The 20853-nt window shown below is 43.6% G+C and overlaps 1 long non-coding RNA gene and 1 pseudogene across 1 annotated transcript; both read right to left on the reverse strand.

Moving 5' to 3' along the window:
- Positions 1-340: 340 nt before the first annotated feature.
- Positions 341-1129, reverse strand: LOC147464635 (uncharacterized; annotated as a pseudogene).
- Positions 1130-3872: 2743 nt separating this feature from the next.
- LOC147464636 (uncharacterized) lies at positions 3873-5750 on the reverse strand. The gene is made up of 2 exons (XR_015187726.1): positions 4606-5750; positions 3873-4529 (listed from the first exon to the last, which is right to left on the reverse strand). It is a non-coding gene; the product is annotated as an uncharacterized LOC147464636 (long non-coding RNA).
- Between the last annotated feature and the right edge of the window lie 15103 nt (positions 5751-20853).

Here is a 20853-nt window from a genome sequence, read left to right on the forward strand (position 1 = left end):
TGTTTCCTTGGCTGCAACAACGCGCGGGTCACATACTAGTCTTTATTAAAAAGACTGGATGGAGCTCCACATGGCTACAAATCCTTGCAACCATGGGCTCCCCATCCTTTCTCAGCTACCAGCATGGCTCTCTCTCTCTCTCTCTCTCCTCGAGATGCGGGGTCTCGCTACCTCTACAAGTGTGAGCGGATTCTCACTTAATCACTCTCTCTCTCTCTCTCTCTCTCTCTCACTTGTGGGGATTCTCACTGCTAGCGTGAGCACTCTCTCTCCTTGAACTAAGGGGATTCTTTCTGAACCAGTGTGATTAACTCTCCCCAGCAGTGGCAGCCCATAACATCTATAGATTACAGACCTCTCTCTTGCTACAGTGCACGAGGAGAATTTGAAAAAACACCCTCACTGCACATGATCCCATTGCAGAGAGGAGATGGTACAAAGGAGGAGGTGGAGATGATGCCTTGGAGCTCCCACTACCTTTGGCATGAGCTGATATCGATAATGCTGGAGGGAATGGCGAGCTTGGCATGTGCACACCCAGTCCTAACAGCGGCGGCCGCTCAAACAATAGTCTCAATGGTGTCCCTTCTACCCTCCTGTTGGCAGCTTGAGGAAGTGGCCATCTTGAAGTTCCTGAAAGTGCATGCATTTCTAGCCCTGTTGGTATTGATGACATGTTGGGAGCCTAGCTTAATTGCCACCCAGCACGTGCGACGTATGGGCTCAACTTTGCTTCCATTGCTTGGCATGCCATTATGCAGGCTCAAGTTCGGCTTGGTTGTGGCCCCAAAGCCATCGGCTAGCTCCATAACCTCCTTTGTTTCTTACTCTATTGGAATGAGCAAGTGCGGAGGGCTTGGTTAGTACTACCGGAGCCCCTCCCCACCTCAATCAATGTGGATGTAGGATAGCCCCCAAACAAACCAACCTGTGAGGCTTTGTGCACAAACTCTGCACTTAAGCGATGTAGCTATTTGGTTGTTTTAATCTCTGTAGCACTCTTGATGCAATTAACAGAAGAAGACTTTGTCGAGGTGCATTTTTTCCAATAGAAAATGTGTAGCACTCTTGATGCAACCAGTAGTAGAAAGACTTTGCCTGCATCAACGATAGTGTTGGACCTCAACATAGACGTTTCATTTTGTAGTAGTCTGTGTGTATTGTGAGGTGTAACCTATATTTGATTTCTTTTTGGTGCCGCAAGACGACCACTGCGCCGAAGGCGGAGTTAGTCTCACTCGTGGTCTTTTCATTTCCTAAACTCACCCTTCACTTATTCACTGAGACGTTTTGAAAGGATTTTTTATTTTTAGAGATTGGGAGACCTATAAATCAATCTATGTCAAACCCCTTTGATCGATACCTTTTGTATGCCCCCTTGAAAAAAAAAAAATCTCTTTTAATGGCGAGTGAGAATCATCTCCTCTACATTTATGATTTTCCATACCCTTAAAACAACTTTTCACCTTGTGGTATTTCCTCGAGATACTTGATTTTCGACATTCTCAAGTCTATATCTATATCTTTTCGGTTAAGGTTAGGGGCTAGGCCCTCCCAACCAAACATATACAAACCTTTTTGAGTGGGAATTTTTTCGCCCATCGTCAGATGCTCGCCACATCAACACTTGAAAAATTTGGAGCCATGCAATCAATCATTGGTTCTATAATCCGAACACGCTTTGCAATCTAAATACTGCTACTAAGCGTCGAACGACTAAGTGCAATTGATTTACCACATGTTTCATAATGTTTGGTCCCCCTCCCTCACGATGCTTGATGGTTGAGAAAGGACCTTTATTGTCCTTTCTCATATTGAGTGCTCTCGGTCTCCGACAATCGCTTTGATTGCGAGGAAAGAACAATAAGCGTCCTTTCCCTACACCATAAGAGATTTCAGGTTTCTTAGTAAGGTTTCTAGCCTTTTGTCATTCACTTTCAAAAAGATCTACAATTAAAATCAATTGGAGGCACCTGTTCTCTCTCTCTCTCTCTCTCTCTCTCTCTCTCGGTGCGAAGATGAAGGCAGCATGCGTGTGGACAATCATTGTAAGCAAGAAGGTATAGTGAGCATTGAGCAAGAATATATTCCCACATATACATGCATTGGTATTGATATGAATTCCCTTAAAAGTATTCCCACATAAACATGCACTGGTATTGATATGAATTCCCTTAAAAGCAGATCTCTATAAAAGCGGCATATTAGGAATAAAATGAGAGAGAGAGAGAGAGAGAGAGAGAGAATCCTCAAGTCTATATCTATATTTTTTTGGCAAGGTAGGGACCAACCCCTTTTGTCAAGGTAGGGTTTCTAGCCTTTTGTCATTCACTTTTGAAAAAAGCTACAATTAAAATCAATTGGAGGCACATGTTCTTTCTCTCTCTCTCTCTCTCTCTCTCTCTCTCTCTTCCTTCTTGTCTATGAAGATATAGAGAATGGCGCTACAATGGCTATTCCCCGAAATAATGGGTGATCTCATGGCGACTCGTGGAGGCCGGGAGCCATGGTAGGAGCGCATTATTTGAGAAACTGGCCACTGCAGGGTCATTCCAGGCCGTCAAATGTCTAGGGGAGGGGGGCCATGCAGCTTACGCAGATGACACAGTTGGCTCAGATGTAATGATTGGTTGCATGGAGTCATTTTTTTGCATGCTGACTTGGCGAATACTTGTGAATACTCTGACTATTGATGTGCGATTAAATCATTTGCAAAGCGTGGTAATGATTCTCGATGCTGACGTGTTGCCCATCCAATGGCTGCAGACCATGGTTGCAGACCCATATTTTGCCATGGAATCGACAATGAACGGAGGTCCACAATCTGTAGCCCCCCAGCCTTGGACTTTGACAATGAAGGTAGCATGCGTGTGCACAATCATTGTAAGCATGAAGGTATAGTGAGCATTGAGCAAGAATATATTCCCACATATACATGCATTGGTATTAATATGATTCCCCTTCAAAGTAGATCTCTATAAAAGCGACATATTAGGAATGAAATGAGAGAGAGAGAGAGAGAGAGAGAGAGAGAGAGAGAGAGAGAATCCTCAAGTCTATATCTATATCTTTTTTGTCAAGGTAGGGGACTAGGCGCTCCCAACCACACATCTACAGGCCTTTTTGAGTAGGATTTTTTTTGCCCAACGTGAGATGCTCGTTGCCACGTCAACACTTGAAAATTGGAGCCATGCAACCAATCATTGGCTCTGTAATCTGAACATGCTCTATAATTTGAACATTGCTATTAAGCGCTCATCAGCGGACTGACTTTCCACATGGTTCCTAATGATTGACCCCCTGCCCCATGATGCTTGACGGATGGGAAAGGATGCTTATTGTTCTTGCCCATAATCAGAGGTTTCCTAGTAAGGTTTTGAACCTCTTGTCATTTAGGTGCCTCTCTCTCTCTCTCTCTCTCTCTCTCTCTCTCTCTCTCTCCGTCTCTGAAGATGAAGGTAGCATGCGTGTGCGTAGTCATTGTAACCAGGAAGCATGAGTGTGTATGGTGAGCATTGAACAAGGATATATATTCCCACGGGCCGAATCAGAGGCAACTCGGTCTCTCTCTCTCTCTCTCTCTCTCCGAAGATGAAGGCGGCATGCGTGTGCGCAGTCATTGTAAGCAGGAAGCAATGAGCGGGTATGGTGAGCATTGAGCAAGAATATATTCCCACGCACACACGCATTCGTATTGATAAGATTCCCCTTCAAAGCAGAGCTCTATAAAAGTGGCAGATTAGGAATGAAATGCCACAGACTGGATGGGGGAAAGGTGCAAGAGCTGCTAGAGCGGCAAGGGGCCAAGATAACGACAGAGTAGGCAGTGGCCTTGGCCAGCACAATACAGGCGCGCCTAGCAGCAGCTGCGACGACGGTGGCGGCTTTGCTGGTGCAGGAATTCAAGGTGCAGTACTCGTGCGACCAAAGTTTACATTTTCGGCTGCAAATCTGGGGTGGGGATGCCAATTTCGACGGTGAAGGCTTGGGTAGCCACCCAAGCCATGCAGGCGCCTGCGAGGTCAAGGTGATGGGCCCACTCCCGCCCAACCTCTACAGCAAAACCTCCTACTTTGTTGTTGAACAGGATAGCCTTTCCTTCCTGGACGACCATTACCAGGTTCTAGATTCGTGGGCTTTGTGTTTGCTTGATACCGCCCCTGTTGCGGGCACTGGCCACTGAGTCCAACATCATTAAATCAGCCCCAGCCCCCTTGCAGCTTATGCTCTCCTCCATCGCCCTATCCTGCTACTAAAATAAAACTCGCGATGATGGCCGTGGTGTCTACAAAGCCTTTCATGTGTAGAACTTAGAAGCATTAATACTGAAAAACTATGTACCACATGAGAAATTCTAACTTCTCTAAAATTAGGTTGCTTCTTAAATGGGAACAACTCAAGAAATATACAATAAAAGTACATCCACAAGAAGATTTAGAAATTTTCTTATGTAAGAAACGGGAGCCTTTTTCAATGTTTTTCATACAATGTATAACATCATGAGCTTCTGCTTGGGAGGCACGACATACCTAGCTAGGTACGATTGGGGGCAAGGGATTGCCAGCCCGCCCACCCGGGCCGGTGGTCCCTTGCTCCCAATCGTACCTAGCTAGGTATGCGGTGCCTCCCTCATAGAAGCTCATGATGTTGAGGTAAGTCATAACATGGGAATTATTGTGAGAATCTGTCCAAAACTTCTTGTGATGGTGGGGTGTGAAGCTTCTATTGTGTTCATGCCATAATCATAGTCAACTTAGTTCACACATGCCAAGACTTTTGATGCTATGCCATTTTTGACATAGTTGAAGTAGTTCAAAGCATAGCTAGGAGGTTCATAGCCAACAAACCACATGACTAATACATAAGCTAGATTCGGATTAGAACTCGGGGGGTTCACTGTTCAGCACCCGCTAAATATTAAAAAAACCCTCTTTTAACATGTCTAAATGAATAAAATGACCCCTTATTTTAAGATTTTTTTTTAAAAAAATGAATTAAAAAACCCTTGATTTTAATGTATATCTATTAAATTGCCTAATTTTTTTTGCATTTTAAAACCCTCCTTTTGAACTCACGCTATACATGAACATGATTACATAGTGCATCCTCCGAGGATCAGAATGTGTCATGAAGGCCTAGATGAGCTTAAGTAGCATTCATATTACTAATTTCCAACTTCAAGTTTCTTTCATGGATCGATAAAATGGAATCACCCTAGCTCTATCATTCACCTCAACATACTTTTGACTCGACCACAATTTAGGGTGGCATGTTGACTAATAACCTTCTTTGCTCTCAATTGTTTCGAATTGGTGGATGTCGTATCCAAAGGCGTGACAGATATCTCAAGAACACTTGATTTTTATCCAATCAATGAAAGAAATACACAAAGAGTTCACATAAAAAAAAGTCCAATGCGAGAGTGAACTACAAACTTACATAGTCCCATGGCTTAAAACTTCTGAGTGCAAAAGAAAACATGCTTACTGAGCTAGTGTAGCCTGAACAACCTCTTAGTTACCTAGATGAATATTAAAGTCTCTGATGGCCATCTCCCAAGGTTTAAGTAAAGGATCGTGCAAAATGCAAAATTTTAGGTTAATTGGTGAACAATGAGAGAAGTTAGTCATACCAAATAGAGTAGGAGAGAGTGGGCAAGCTTGCTTCACCCCAATAGTGGAGTGAACTGATGTAGATAGGCCCTTTGAGGTGCATACATGCCCCACTACTGACCTGTATAATGACATGACTCCCCAAATGAGCTTTGTGTGTACTCCTATCTCCAGTAATCTGCGTATCAAACTCCAATAATCTGGATTGTCGAGAAATTTGATGTCTTGCCAGGAAAGCACCGCCTATACTTACGTCAAAAGAAAAGTTATAGTCTATAAGAGGTAGTATGATGGGATCCGGTGAAAGAAGTATTTCATTGAGCCTTTCTGGGCCAAAGAGAAACACTATACGTTGTTGAAAGTGTATTTTACGGCTAATCCATACGTTAATTCTAATAGATCGTACAGAGTGGAAGCGATAAAAATTTTCATCATGTGGATTATTCATCTAGGATAGTATGTGAGAAATGTAGATATGAGAGAAGTGAAGAGATGAGAAGTTTCCCTCCCAAGCCCTATTCTTGCCGTAGGCAATAAGGATACTGCGGGGAGAGATGTACCTGTAGCAAGGAGAACCTAGAATTTATAAAGAGAATGAATTTCTAAGAGTGAGAGAGATAGGTTTGGTTAAGGAGATGAGATTAGATATATATATGTTGGATTAGAAATGGAAAAGAAAACAACAAAATATCAATGTAGAACACATCTTACTTTTCAAACCCTTCGGCACCATTTTTGATGGAGAGAGAAGAAGAGGGAAGAATTCAACTTTGATTGATACACCAAATCCAAGACCTTCTTCGATTAAAATTGATCTTCCAAGGATAGCTTACAAGAATGGCTAGTCTTCCTCTAGGAGAAAGTGTAGGCTTAGGCTTATATAAGTTAATGGCTAAGTACAATTAAGCATTACTACTCACTCCCTCATGAATTCCTCTCACCAATGGCTTGAATGCTTCAATGGTTTTCAAGGAAGAAGAGGTCCCCTTTTATAGGTGAAGGGAACCCCCAAGGATTTACACAAGAAGAGAAGAGCCAATGTGAACAGAAACTAGAAAAGCTTGAAATGAGCTGTCCCTGCATGATGTGAGCAGACTGGGGTCTAGTATTTTGATGATATCTCCTCAACCATGGCTCCAAGTAAAAAAGTAAAAATATGGACAAAAAATTCAGCCTATTAGCTACGACTTCCATTTAAAAATCTTTTTCCAATGCAGATTGGAACCTTGTGTAAAAAAATCATCAAAATAGGGTCCATTTTTGGCAGCAAAATCTTCCTGTGGTCCCCTTAGCCTAAACTTTCATTTGATTCCAAAGGACACCTCATGCCATATGAAAGCATGACATTTCTCCTTGACAATGTTTTGTAATAATGCTTGCAATAATGCATTAAAATAAGTGTATCTTTAAAATCATGCCACCTAGTGTCCCACTAGGATTTGATTCCCTCCTAGTAGCTATTTAAAAAGAAATATAAGAAAAATATGATAAATATATAGAAGATATATATATATATATATTGGATTTACCCTAGATATAGGATCTAGCTAGGGTGTGAAATGATAATGAGATAGTAGAAATAAAGAATCAATGCTTCTTTTCCCCAAGTTAAAGAGGCGGAGCTATTGACGCTTTTACCGTAGTATTTTCTGATGGTAAAGTAAGAATAGGTTACCCTTGAGATAAATAATAGGATGAGATAAAAAGCATATTATCATACTTAAATATGCATATGTACATTACAGGAAATATAATTATGTATCTAAAAAGTTAAAAGATAACTCTTGTAGCATGTGTTCCCACTATGTACATGTCACAACACGACATCCACCCCCTCTAAACCTGCACATCCTCCGGCATGTGCCACATTGTCTCTTTGTAAGATTAGGCATCTTGTACATCTTCCTTGCTTTCTTCTTCACTGGATGATTCCGAAGCTTCATCTTCACTTTGATCATCACCTATGTTTTGTTCTTCCTCCTCATCAACATCTTCTGGATCATTGTCTCCTCTTCTCTTAAACATTTTGATCCTTTTTCGTGCAATGGGAATCTTTACTTCTGTACCATCTAGTTCAGACAAGCTGTAAGTAGCATTTTTATGCACATGTTTTATAACATACGGTCCAAACCATCTTGTTGAGAACTTACGCATGAGTGTGTGCTGGTTATCAAGGCTACTATCATACACTAAAACCCAGTCACCTTTGTCAATTGCTTTGCTCCTGAGCCGATGTCGCTTATCAAAGTAGTCCTTGTTTTTCAACCTTGCATTTTTGAGTCGTTCTTTTGCAGCCCAATGTCTTCAGGTCTTCTCTCTAGTTGCCTTATGCGCAATGCAAGGAGACCTTCCCTACTAAGCCCCTCTTGCCAAGGTAGTACATTCCACGTGGGAATTGTATCTTCAATCGGCATCACTGGCTTTTGACCATACATTAGCTCCGCAGGCATGTAGCCAGTTACTGAGATATGTGTTGTACGATCAACCCATAAAGCATATGGTAACAGTTTTGGCCACTCACCAACTCTTCCTTCACAAGCCTTGGCCAAAGCTTTGATGATAGGAGGGTGCCCTCTTTCACTCTTTCCATTGCCTTCAGGGTTGTATGCTGTAGTAAGAGAAAGCTTGATTCCTAATCTAGAAAAGAACTCCCTTGCTTCTTCGGCATCCAGTTCACCTCTGTCTGTAGTGATCTTTCCCACACAACCATAATGGCAAATCACCTCATCAAGAAGGAATTTGCACAAAGCTTTTGTGGTTTTAGCTCTTAATGCTCTTCCTTCAACTTGGTTAGTTAGGTCCTCTTGTGCAAGAACCAAGTATCTCATTTGCCAGAGTCCTAAAGGCATTGTGACTAGATCCACAACCCATTTATAGTGCATGGCTAGTGGATATGTAGGGTGTAATCCATCACGATGTCGAACATTTGAATACATTCGATAGTTACACACGACTCTACAAACTGAGATACATCTTTATACATACCCTTTCTTTCAACTTGGAGAAGGTTGCCCACACACCTCTGTGTCCAGCCCATAGACTCTCATGAAACTCTTGCATGAGCTTTACTTGAGTCTCTTTTTTACATGTAACCCGTTGTGGTGTAGCACCCTTTTGTTTAGGATGCTTCCACAAGTAGCCATCCCTCAAAAAGTACCCATATGCTTTCTTGCATATCCTCTTGAATTCTTGTTCAGAACAATCATCCTGTTTTGTTAGAGTACTCAAGTAGCTTCCAATAAGAAGCCAATCACCTTCATAAAGATCTTTCAAGAACAATTCAAGTGGATTAGTCATGGAGACATTGTTACCTTTGACATGAGAGATGGAATAGAACTTTGTGCCCACATCATCTCCCTCGTCAATCATATGTGACTCATCTTCATACCTTGCTCTTGATAGCATATCTGCCACTGTATTGTCTTTATCTACAATGTGCTTAAACTCGGGATTTAAGGACTTAATGTATGCAATCCACCGCAACATAGCAATGTATGGTGTTGAACAGCTTGTAATCATCCCAAGAAGTGGTAAACAATCTGTTTCTACAACCACACATGCACCAATTAGGTACTCTTTTCCATTTTTCAAAGCTGTAACCATACCCCATAACTCTCTCTTTATCTGTGGATAGTTTCTTTGGCGAGCACTTAGTGAAGTCGCGGAGCGGAGCGTGGGTCGACTCTCTCACACACACACACAGTGAGCTTACACAGTACAGTACGCAGAGAACTGTTAGAAGGGTTATCTCCAAATTCCTTAGTATTCACAAAGTATAAGTTACTATATACAAAGAGTTAGAGGTAAGTGAGTTAGGCGGGCGGCCGGCCATATCCGCATAAGAGGCCACTTGGGCTTTAATCCCAACAACCTCCCACTTAAAGTCCAATGTGGCACTTTAAGTAACTGTAAATCTATGAACATAAATGTACAAAGATTTACATGGCTGCCATCTATCCAATGCCCAATAACTCACGACAATGCACAAAGCCCTCTCCTGGAAGTCCCTTTGTGAGTAGATCAGCAGGATTGTCCTTGGTGTGGATCTTCAGCAGTTGTATCTGCTTGTCTTCAAGTACTTCCCTAATGAAGTGATATTTGACATCAATATGCTTAGTCTTCGAATGGAACACTGGATTCTTTGCCAATTGTATAGCACTTTGACTATCACAATATAACTCTGGCATATCTACTTTGATTCCCAAGTCTGCAACCAATCTACCAAGCCAAATAGCTTCTTTGCATGCCTCATTTGCTGCAACATACTCAGCTTCTGTAGTAGACTGCGTAACACAATCTTGTAATCGAGATCGCCATGATATGGCACCTCCAGCCAATGTAAAGACATAGCCTGATGTAGATCTCCTCTTATCCAAGTCTCCTGCATAATCTGAGTCAGTGTATCCTCTGACACTCAAATCCTGACTACCATAGCATATGCGCATACTCTTTGTATGTTTTAAGTATCTCATGATACCTTTCACTACCTCCCAATGTTTCTTGCCGGGATTTGACATATATCTGCTAACCACTCCCACTGCAAATGCAATATCCGGACGTGTAGCAATCATTGCATACATCAAACTACCCACTGCAGACGCATATGGAATCTTATCCATTTCAGCCTTTTCTTCCTCAGACACAGGACAATCTTGTTTGCTAAGTTTCACATATGGTGGCAATGGAACACTCAATGCCTTTCCCTTCTCCATATTGAAACGTTGCAAAACCTTGTCAATATACTCTGTTTGAGATAACCAAATCAACTTCTTTGATCTGTCTCTCTCAATGCGCATACCAAGTATATGACTTGCCTCACCCATGTCTTTCATGTCAAACGATTTTGCCATCTTTGACTTCAAAGCTGAAATTTCTTCCAAGTGTTTGCCAGCAATCAACATGTCATCCACATACAAAATAAGGATCAGCCAACTGCCATCCTTAGCCTTCTTTGTATATAGACAGTGATCGAACTCACTACGTTTGTAGTCTTGAGAAAGCATAAACTGGTGGAACTTATGGTACCATGCCCTCGGTGATTGTTTTAAGCCATAAAGACTCTTTAACAACTGGCATACCAAATGCTCCATGCCTTTCTCAACAAACCCTTCTGGCTGCTGCATTTAAATTTCCACATCTAAATCACCATGCAAGAACGCTGTCTTGACATCCATTTGGTGCAACACCAAATCCAATATAGCAACCAATGCAAGAAAGCATCGCAATGTAGTCATCTCGACCACTGGAGAGAAGACTTCATCAAAGTCAATGCCTTGTTCTTGCTTAAAGCCCTTGGCAACAAGCCTTGATTTGTACTTTGGCTGACTATCATGAGCGGTGATCTTATACCTGTAAACCCATTTACAAGGTAGAGCCTTTTTGCCCTGTGGTAATTTAACCAACTTCCATGTCTAGTTTTTATGCAGAGCTGTCATCTCTGACTGCATGGCCAACTGCCATTTTTTCGAGTCAACCACTTGTAATGCTTCCTTGTAACAAGATGGTTCTCCGCAATCTGTGAGCATGACATAATTTAGAGATGGCACATAACGATCAGGTGGTTTGGAGACACGCTCAGAACGTCTCACCACAACTGATTCTGCCTCTCTAGCCACTATAGGCTGTTCCTGAGCCTGACCATGCTGTCTTGATGTGCTAGCACTAGGTCCATCTTCCCTGAAGACAACTCTTCTGATCTCCTCTGTCTTCTCTGGCTTAGCGTGAAACTTGGCTTCATTGAAATGCACATCATTGCTACGAATAAGCTTTCTGGACTCAGGATCCCAAAGCCGGTAACCCATCTCGCCCGATTCTCCGTAGCCAAGAAATATACACTTCTTGCTCTTTGGTTCTAACTTATTTCTGAACTCCTTAGGAATATGGCTATAAGCTTCACAACCAAAGACTCTGAGATGCTTATACGAAGGTGCCTTGCCTGTCCATAGCATCTCGGCCACTGCACTCTTATCCAGAACCCTACTAGGAGACCTGTTGATCAAATGGACTGCTGTAGCCACTGCTTCCGCCCAAAATCCATCAGGCAACTCAGCATTTGACAACATGCTTCTGACCTTCTCTTGTATGGTCCTATTCATACGTTCTGCAACCCCATTTTGTGAAGGATTATATGGTGCAGTAAGTTCCCGCTTAATCCCTTTTGTTTCACAAAAGTCTTGAAAAGCTTTGGAAACGTACTCTCCACCATTGTCAGTTCTCAAGCACTTCAGCTTCTGACCACTCTGATTCTCCACCAGCTGCAAGAATGTCTTAAAGACCTTGAGCACCTCATCCTTGTGCTTCAAGAAGTAAACCCATACTTTGCGAGAATAGTCATCTATGAATGTACAAAAGTACGCTTCTCCCCCTAGTGACAAACTATGCATTGGTCCGCATAGATCACTGTGTACAAGAGCTAACCGTTCGTCCCTACGATTCCTCTTTGATCTGTGCGGTTCCTGTGTTTGCTTACCATAAACACAATGCTCACAAAACTCGAAATCTTGAAATGAAAAGCCAGGAAAATAACCATAATGAGAAAGTATTTCCATTCCTCTTTTTGACATATGTCCCAACCTACGATGCCACAGTGACACACTTGGCTGCTCAATCACATTAATTACATGGTTTTTAACCTCTGAAACATGTAAAGTGTACAGAGTTCCTGACTTGCTGCCATGTGCTACAGTCATCGAACCTTTGGAGATCTTCCAAGCACTGTTCCCAAAAACTGTCACATAACCCGCATCATCCAACTTCCCTGTACTAATCAAGCTCTTTCGGATTGCTGGAACATGTCTGACATTCTTGAGCCATAAAGAAGAGCCATTCTGAAACTTCAACTGCACATCTCCCACTCCAAGTATGTCACAAACCTGCTCATTTCCAAGTCTGACATAATCTTTAGTAGCCACATATGATGTAAACCACTCTTTGTGCGGAGAAACATGTAAAGATGCCCCTGAGTCGATAATCCAATCACTCATAGCATGTCCATCCTCTGCAGTCAAGAAAACAGAATCAAGATTGCTTGTAAGGAAGATGTCACCAGCTGCTATACCAGAATCACTGTCTGAACCAGATCCTGTGACATTCACCTCTTCAATCTTCACTGAACTCTTCTTTTCATCTTGCTCAGAACTCTTTGTTTTTCCTTTTTCTTGTTTCCACTTCGTACAGTCTCGCTTCATGTGACCCTTCTTGCCACAATGGTAGCATTCTATGTCATCCTTTGACTTCGAATCACGAGACTTACTTCGGTTTTGTGCCTTCTTACCCTTCTTCTCTTTAAACTGTTGTCTCCCTCGAACGACCAAAGCACTATTGCCTTTGCCTTTGTCAATGTTCTTCCTGTTCACTTCCTCTGTGAGCAAGCTGCCTTCTACATTGGCACTTGTAAGACCTTCTGGCACGACAGAATTACTTAACGCTGTACGAAAAGTATCCCAACTGTCTGGCAAAGTGATTAAGAGAAACATAGCCTTCATTGAATCTGGAAAGACTATCTCCTGTGCTGTTAACTGGCTGAAAATTGTGTGAAATTCATTCAGATGATTTGACATGGCTGTCCCTTCCTTCATCTTCAAATCCACCAATTTCTTGAGCCAGTAAATCTGAGAAGCAGCACTTTGTTTCTCGTACATACCACATAGCTTTTGCCATACGCCATACGCTGTAGTCTCTTCTGCTACGTTGAAGTAAACATTTTCTGCCAGTGTCAGCATGATTGTGGAATAAGCTTACTCGTCAAGCTCTTCCCACTCATCTTCAGCCATACCTTCTGGTCTCTCCCCTTTGAGCTTCAGTGGCTTCACTTGTTTTTTCTGCACCAAAACGTGCCAAATCTGCTTCTTCCAGAATGGAAAGTTTGTGCCATCCAGCTTCTTTATGTTGTAAAGAGTCTCACTTTGAGAAGATGCCATATCTGCCAAACTGCTTACTCCTGAGAAAAATCCGGCAGAGTTTCCCTTGTAAACTGGCCTCTGTACACAGTAAACAAGCTGTAATCAACAAGCTGAACACCTCTCCTCAGGAACTGTCAGTATTTTGAAAATTTTTGACAGAGTCTCCCCTGTAAACTGAGCTCTGGGAACCAAAAGATAGCTCAAAAAACAATCATAAATAGCTGACCAGTGACAAATCTAAAAAATCTCTGTAATATGCTGTCCTGTAAGCATACACTGTCTCCTCTCTGGGCGATGACAGAACCTGTATCTGTCTCAAGACTGAACCCTGAACAATGCCTCAACGGCCTGACGCATAAGATGCAATCCAGTGTCTACACAAAGTCATACATCCTAAGGGATAAAAGTCGCCGAAGAGGATGCGTGTAGAGGGGAACTCCAGCAACCTAATCCACCTCACACTGGGTAACCCAGCCCCCAGTGCTTGGCTTCAAAAAACCTCACACACGACCCTCTCAGATGGCTCAGCAAACTGCCCAGAACTAGCATACATCCTATAATAGACCAATCACTGTCCTATGACCACTGCGGCGGTCTGTCTGCTAGCGTGACTCACAACTAGCAGACCCACAATCACAGTACATCAATCTGCAATACATGCCAGTGGTGTCAAGCCGTCGTATGGCCACACCTCCCCTGGAACCTGGCAAGCACAAGAAGTAACAATGCAGACTGCAATATATATATGTGATGATATATATGTGTACCTGGTCTATAGATGATGCTCTGAAGACTAATGAGTGATGTATGTCGATGCCGATATTGATGTCGGCCACCTCCTGCTTGCCAATCTACACAAGACAGATTTCTTTGCGGCTGAAATCTATCTTCTGCTATAGTGCTCAGAACGAAATTCTGAGGGCATAAACGGCTTCGAAAGGGGGGTAAAACTGCAGGTCTCCTGTAGGAAACGCTCCCGGAACGCCGAGTGTGAATTTTCGAACTCCGGATCCAGAATCTGCCGGAAAAGTGCGCGCGTGCACGATTGCGCAAATCCGCACTGAACCAAGGCTCTGATACCAATTGAAGTCGCAGAGCGGAGCGTGGGTCGACTCTCTCACACACACACACAGTGAGCTTACACAGTACAGTACGCAGAGAACTGTTAGAAGGGTTATCTCCCAATTCCTTAGTATTCACAAAGTATAAGTTAGTATATACAAAGAGTTAGAGGTAAGTGAGTTAGGCGGGCGGCCGGCCATATCCGCATAAGAGGCCACTTGGGCTTTAATCCCAACACTTAGTACCTTTGCTCCAAATCTTACTACATACCTGTGTCCTTCTTCGTCATCTTGCCCTATTGCCCATCCAATCCCTGTAGGACTTGTGTCTACTGTCACAATTACTCGCCTTTGACACTCATAGTCTACCTTTCTCAAAGTTGGTGCTGACTGGAGAAACTCCTTTAGCTTTTTCATGGATTTTACATATGCTTCTGTCCATTTAAACTTTTGATTCTTTCTAAGAAGCTGATAAATAGGATCAGCTACATGTGCATAATGTGGAATCCAGATAACATAAAAGACACATGCTCCCAGAAACCTTCTAACCTTAGTGATGCTAGTGCATGTTTCTTTCATTCTTTGGACGGCATCTACCTTTGCTGGACAAGGTTTGCTACCATATGGCCCGCACATGTGCCCCACAGTGAGCACTTCATTGACACCAAACATATACTTTTTCCCTGACAATGTAAGATTCACTTCTTCCATCCTAGACAAAATTTTATCACAATCATTTATGTGATTTACCACAAACCTTCGACATCCCTTGAGATCCAAAGATTCATCTTTCTCACTTTCTTCACATCCTTTGATAGGCAAATCATCAATGAAAGGCATCGTGATTTGAGGAATAAAGTCACATAAGAACTTATTCATCCTATTCATCATATGTGCAACCGAGTTGGTTGCTCCCTGTGGCAAGGTACATATCCTGACCAAACCCAAAGGTGTCCTCATGGTTGTCAAGTCTCTGATTTTGATTGCAAGTTGAAATTGATCATACCCTGAGTAGAGATCCCCCATTGAGTAGATTGCCCTCCCTGCAAATTCCTTTGCAAACTCATCGGCAATTGGACCAGTACCTACATTTCTAATTGTCACCTTTTTCACTCGTTGCATATCTTGGATGAAGGGTAGAGAACCGTTCTTCTTTGGAACTGTGAACCACTTGTTTGAGTATGGAGCACAAGAAGGCTCCAAAATTCCCATTTTGATCTTCTCATTCACTAGCTCTACTAACTTTGGCAAATGAGTCTTTGGAACCGGAATAGGCCGCAGATTCCAAGGCACATGAGGTATTGTGAAAATTACTATAGGAGCTACAATAGAAGGATCAACACATCCTATCTCATGTGGCTCAAATGCAAAATCCTTACCATGCTTTGAAATCATTTCTTTGAAGCACTTTGTCTCCTCCTGTGTTAGAAACTCCTCCCTGCAAATTCCTCTGCAAACTCATCGAAAATTGGACCAGTACCTACATTTCTAATTGTCACCTTTTTCACTGGTTGCATATCTTGGATGAAGGGTAGAGAACCGTTCTTCTTTGGAACTGTGAACTACTTGTTTGAGTATGGAGCACAAGAAGGCTCCAAAATTCCCATTTTGATCTTCTCATTCACTAGCTCTACTAACTTTGGCAAATGAGTCTTTGGAACCGGAATAGGCCGCAGATTCCAAGGCACATGAGGTATTGTGAAAATTACTATAGGAGCTACAATAGAAGGATCAACACATCCTATCTCATGTCGCTCAAATGCAAAAGCCTTACCATGCTTTGAAATCATTTCTTTGAAGCACTTTGTCTCCTCCTGTGTTAGAAACTCCTCGCATACCGCATGAATCCTGATCTGCAGTGTCTAGACCTCCGCAAGACCGCAGGACCGCATGTGTGGCTAATGCCATAACACCTAGCACACACGGTGGATTGCCCGAACCCACACTCAGCCCCTCCGGTTGGAAGGTTCCGGTTGTTGATCTGCACCCCGCTCTGGTGAAGAGGAAATATCAATGTAGCCAAAGCCTCTAAAATCTACAGTATGTGCCCGATAGACCTCATCCAAAAGATGTGGATCTATCTCAATATGTTCCGGCCAGGGAGCCCGAGGAATAAACTGCGTTGGCAAAGAAATAGATTGAAGCGCCTGTCGCAAAGGAGCAAGAGGTGTATGTAAAGGATAATAGCGAGAAAGGTATCTATTAAGAGAAGACAAAAATGGAGAGCAAGGTGGTAGACTGAGAGAAAAAGAATGAGCCAAGGTCTCCACCCAAAAATAGACCCTGCGCCACTCCTTACGAAATCGACGAATCATTTTCTGCAAACGAGATAGTACATGAGCCTGGGCTTCAACACAATCCTCTGTAGCTTGTGCCCAATCAGCAACATCAAAACCCTCAGGAACAACACTCTTACCTCTGTCAGTGTTGGATGACTCGGGTTGTTGCACCACAATTTGTTGACTGGGTGGCTGTGCTCTCACCTTAGCAGCTAAGTGTGCGCTCCAGCTTTGTAGTTGATTATCCAAAAAAACACGGAGATCTTCTTGCATCTCCACTACCAACGCATCCAAGTCATTCATATTGATCATTACATCACCAGGGTGCGAGGCTAAGTATGAGGCTAGGCTATGTTTCGTTCTCAACTGAAGAAGTTCTTGTTGAATAGAGGCCACAAACTCAACATTAGCCCCTCGTAACATTTGTATTTCTTCCCCTTGCTGGTGAGTTGTTGCAGTCAATTCTTCATTTTGAGTGGACAACTCGGCAATGTGAGTTTGTGAGGCCACTACCTGCGCTTCCAGCTCATTTACTCTTCCCTTTGGCGGGGGCTGGCCAAGCCGCACGAATAGACTCTGCAAGTCTGCTAAAAAAAGTGCCGCATGTCTGTAATTGGTCAGCGGGGGTCGCTGCCGTAGCCTCCCAAGGTAGCGCTGCGGGAAGAGTACCTCCTGTCGAGGCAGTCGCATTGGTAGTGCCAGAAGTTTCTGGTTGAGGGGGAACATCTACAACCGGAGAGTCCGTCCGCAGCGCAGTAGCACTGCCCACTCTCTCCTGCATTCGGCGGCACCAGCGAGCCACCGCAGAATCCTCCGAAACAAGAGATGCTGTCATTGGAGGTGGTGTAGAAAATTGTTGTTCCTCCCTGCTGCGCGTGCGGCTTGCTGATCCTGCACCTGCAGTGGCCATCTCATGGGCTCCAAAGGATACCACTGTTGTCGATGGACCAGGAAAATCCCCAGTGCCAACATGCTTCTGGTGTGTTTCCCTCTCAGCCGACACTGCCAAACTTTGCGTTTGCGACAGAGGAGCAACAGTCCCTTGGACCACCAATCGATCATCTTCAAAGTGGCAGAGAGGACGCAGAGCGAGAGGAAAAACTTCTCTTAAAGGAAAAATCAATGTGAGCAGTTGGCCAACTTTTGTATTGGTTGGGGTATTTCTCCCCAGCTGTGCCATCACTCTTTGGCACTCCGCCAGCAGTCGTTCTCTGACAACCGCTGCCCAAGCTACTGGCCCAAAGTTGGCCGAATGCAAAACATTTCTTGCTCGGGTCGAAATGGTATAGGTTTTGGCTTGTAGCCAAATCGCCTCGAGAAACCATCGATACGCATCGCTGGTTGCTACATCCGACAACCCTGAAAGCTTATACTCCCCTTTTACTTTCAAGCCAAACTCCTGCTCAACATCTGCAGCAGGGATCACATGAGAGGCATGCACCACACCATCGTTGGGCAAACAACAACACTTGGAGATCCTTTCTGCTGTCAACTGAATCTGCTGATTATTCAGCACCACAATATCGCCAGGAGCCAATTGCTCAATCAAACCTGCTGCCTACGGGTGAACTGGTATCCCTTGCCAATCCAAGTTGGCAAACACACGCAGCCGCAAGTCTTGCAGCCATGAGTCCACTCGTCGTCGAAGCGCTAGTTGCTGCACAGGAGTGAAAGGAATCCATTGCAGGAGGGAAGCTGTCATGGCGGCGATGAGATGAAGGACCAGAGAGTATAGAACTAAGAGCGCGCGACACACTACATAGAAGAAACCCAATAAGAATCGTCTGCATGTAGTAACCCTCTCACAATGAGCTCCCAAAATAGGGCGATCCACGGTGTCACAACCATCATAGTTCCTTTTCCGCTTTCCAAGATTGCATGCAAAAGAATCCCCAATCATGATTAGGGCGGCTTCCGGCTCTTGTACCACAACAAAGGGGCATTGAATCGTGGTAGGTGAAACATAATGGCGCACTCTGAAACCATTGACCGGCACAGAAATAACCTCCCCCTATAAATCCGCCAAATAAAAAGAGATGGGTCCACATGCTTGAAAAATCTAGAATGGTCCTAACCACCGTAATTTAAGCTTCCCCGACATCTTCCCGAGGCGGGAATTAAAGACAAGGACCAGCTATCCCCAAACAAATTGCCGTGCTTTTGGGCGATCCAACCATTTTTTCCTCCTAGACTACAGATCCTGCAGCACCGCAAAGCTATTCAGCCACTCTTCGTCCAGTTCCTACAAAACATCCAATCGATAAATCACAGAATCCTCCGAAAGAAGCCGATCCGCAATCAGCATTCGCATACTCGGAATCACATGCTCCACCAGGGTGATTGCCTCCATGCCAAATGCCAACTTAAAAGGAGTCAATCCTGCCACTTTATAAGCTGTCCGATAGGTCCATAAGGCGGAAGGAAGTTTCACATCCCAATCTGTTCCATTCATATTCACTAACTTTGTTAAAATCCGAATCAATTGCTTATTAGTTGATTCTGCTTGCCCATTCGCCTGAGGATAATATGGAGAAGATTTTCGGTGCAAGACAAAATAAAACCGTAGCATTCTCTCCATCACCTTATTCAAAAAATGACTTCCCCTGTCACTAACCAGCTCAATAGAATTGTTTGGCACTTTTACCATCCAACCATGATCTGTGTCCATCGGCCATTTGCACTTGTTGTAGAGACTCTTTGGCATTATGTTTATTTCTGAACCATGGTCAATCAAGGAAACAAATGGCTCTTCAAGATCACCTACCTTGACCAAAGTTTCTGTAGTAGTCCTCACGGCACACGGACACCCTATGATCTATAAACGTTGTATTGTTTAGAGTCAGGTATCGGGCTTGTCGGACCAATAGGAACAGGGTAAGGGTGATCGCCGATGACTTGCGCACTCTAACTGGAATATTCAAGGAGTTAGTTGGCTAAGTATGGGTGCCCAAGTGTGAATGGGGTGAGCTCATATAAAAGCCACTAAACCTAATTTTTACTCATTCTCTCATTGTGCAATAGAAGCCGCTCTTGCTCCATCTCCACCTTCTCCTTCACCATCTCCTTGTGTGTGTGTGTGTGTGTGTACGTGTGAGAGAGAGTGTGAGAGTGTGTGTGTGATCGAGCGTTGCGGCGGCACGACGGCGGCGAGGCGGTTGAGCGCGGTGTAGCGGCGTCTCCCTCTTCTTCGCGGCACGGGAATCCTTCATTCGCAACTACGCAGGAAGGTGAGTGACACACCATTCTTCCTTGTGAGCTTGTCTGTTGTATGACTGTGTGCTAGGAGCCTTTGTGGCTCGCACACGGCGCGTAGCCAGTCCCTAGCCGTGACATTTTTGGCGCCGCTGCCGGGGAGGTGCTGCGCGTGAAGCTCCAATGGTGACCTGTAAATTGTATTGAAGCTATTTTTTATGTAGGAAAGGCGCGGCTTAAGTTTGATTATTGTTGTTATGCAAAAACAGTAGAGAAAGACACAATGTTGTTGACTGCATTCAAGTTTTCTGTGTTCTGTTAAGCTCTATTTTGTTAGTTCTATTAAGCTCAGATTTCAGCTTACACAGTTAGCATTTCTTGCGTTTCTGCGTTTTCTGCATTTTTTGGTTTGCATTGCACAGTTCTGTCAAGTTTCAATTTTCTGCATTTTCTGTGTTTTCTGGTTTGTGCACAGTTAGGCGTACAGTTAGTTAATTAAGTAGGTTAGTAATTAGGTGAACCACTGATTAGCAGGTCAGTAGGTAGGTGAGACAGTAAATAGTTAGGTGAGGTCAACGCGCACCAAAACGCGTACCAAATAACGTGAGTGACTGGGGGGATCACTAAAATTTTGATCGGGATCGGGATCATTTCCCCAAGCCCAAGTCTCAGTCCTCAGCCTTATGATATATACTAGAATCACTCTTATATATATACCCTACCCCCTCAAGAGGGAATGAGAGCATGTGGGGCAAGTCCTCCACTCTCCTCCCTTCTCTTCCCACTTGCACCCTTAGACTTGCTATTT

Source organism: Adiantum capillus-veneris, chromosome 1, assembly GCF_014529385.1.
Source record: "Adiantum capillus-veneris isolate H3 chromosome 1, ASM1452938v2, whole genome shotgun sequence".
Classification (NCBI taxonomy): domain Eukaryota; kingdom Viridiplantae; phylum Streptophyta; class Polypodiopsida; order Polypodiales; family Pteridaceae; genus Adiantum; species Adiantum capillus-veneris.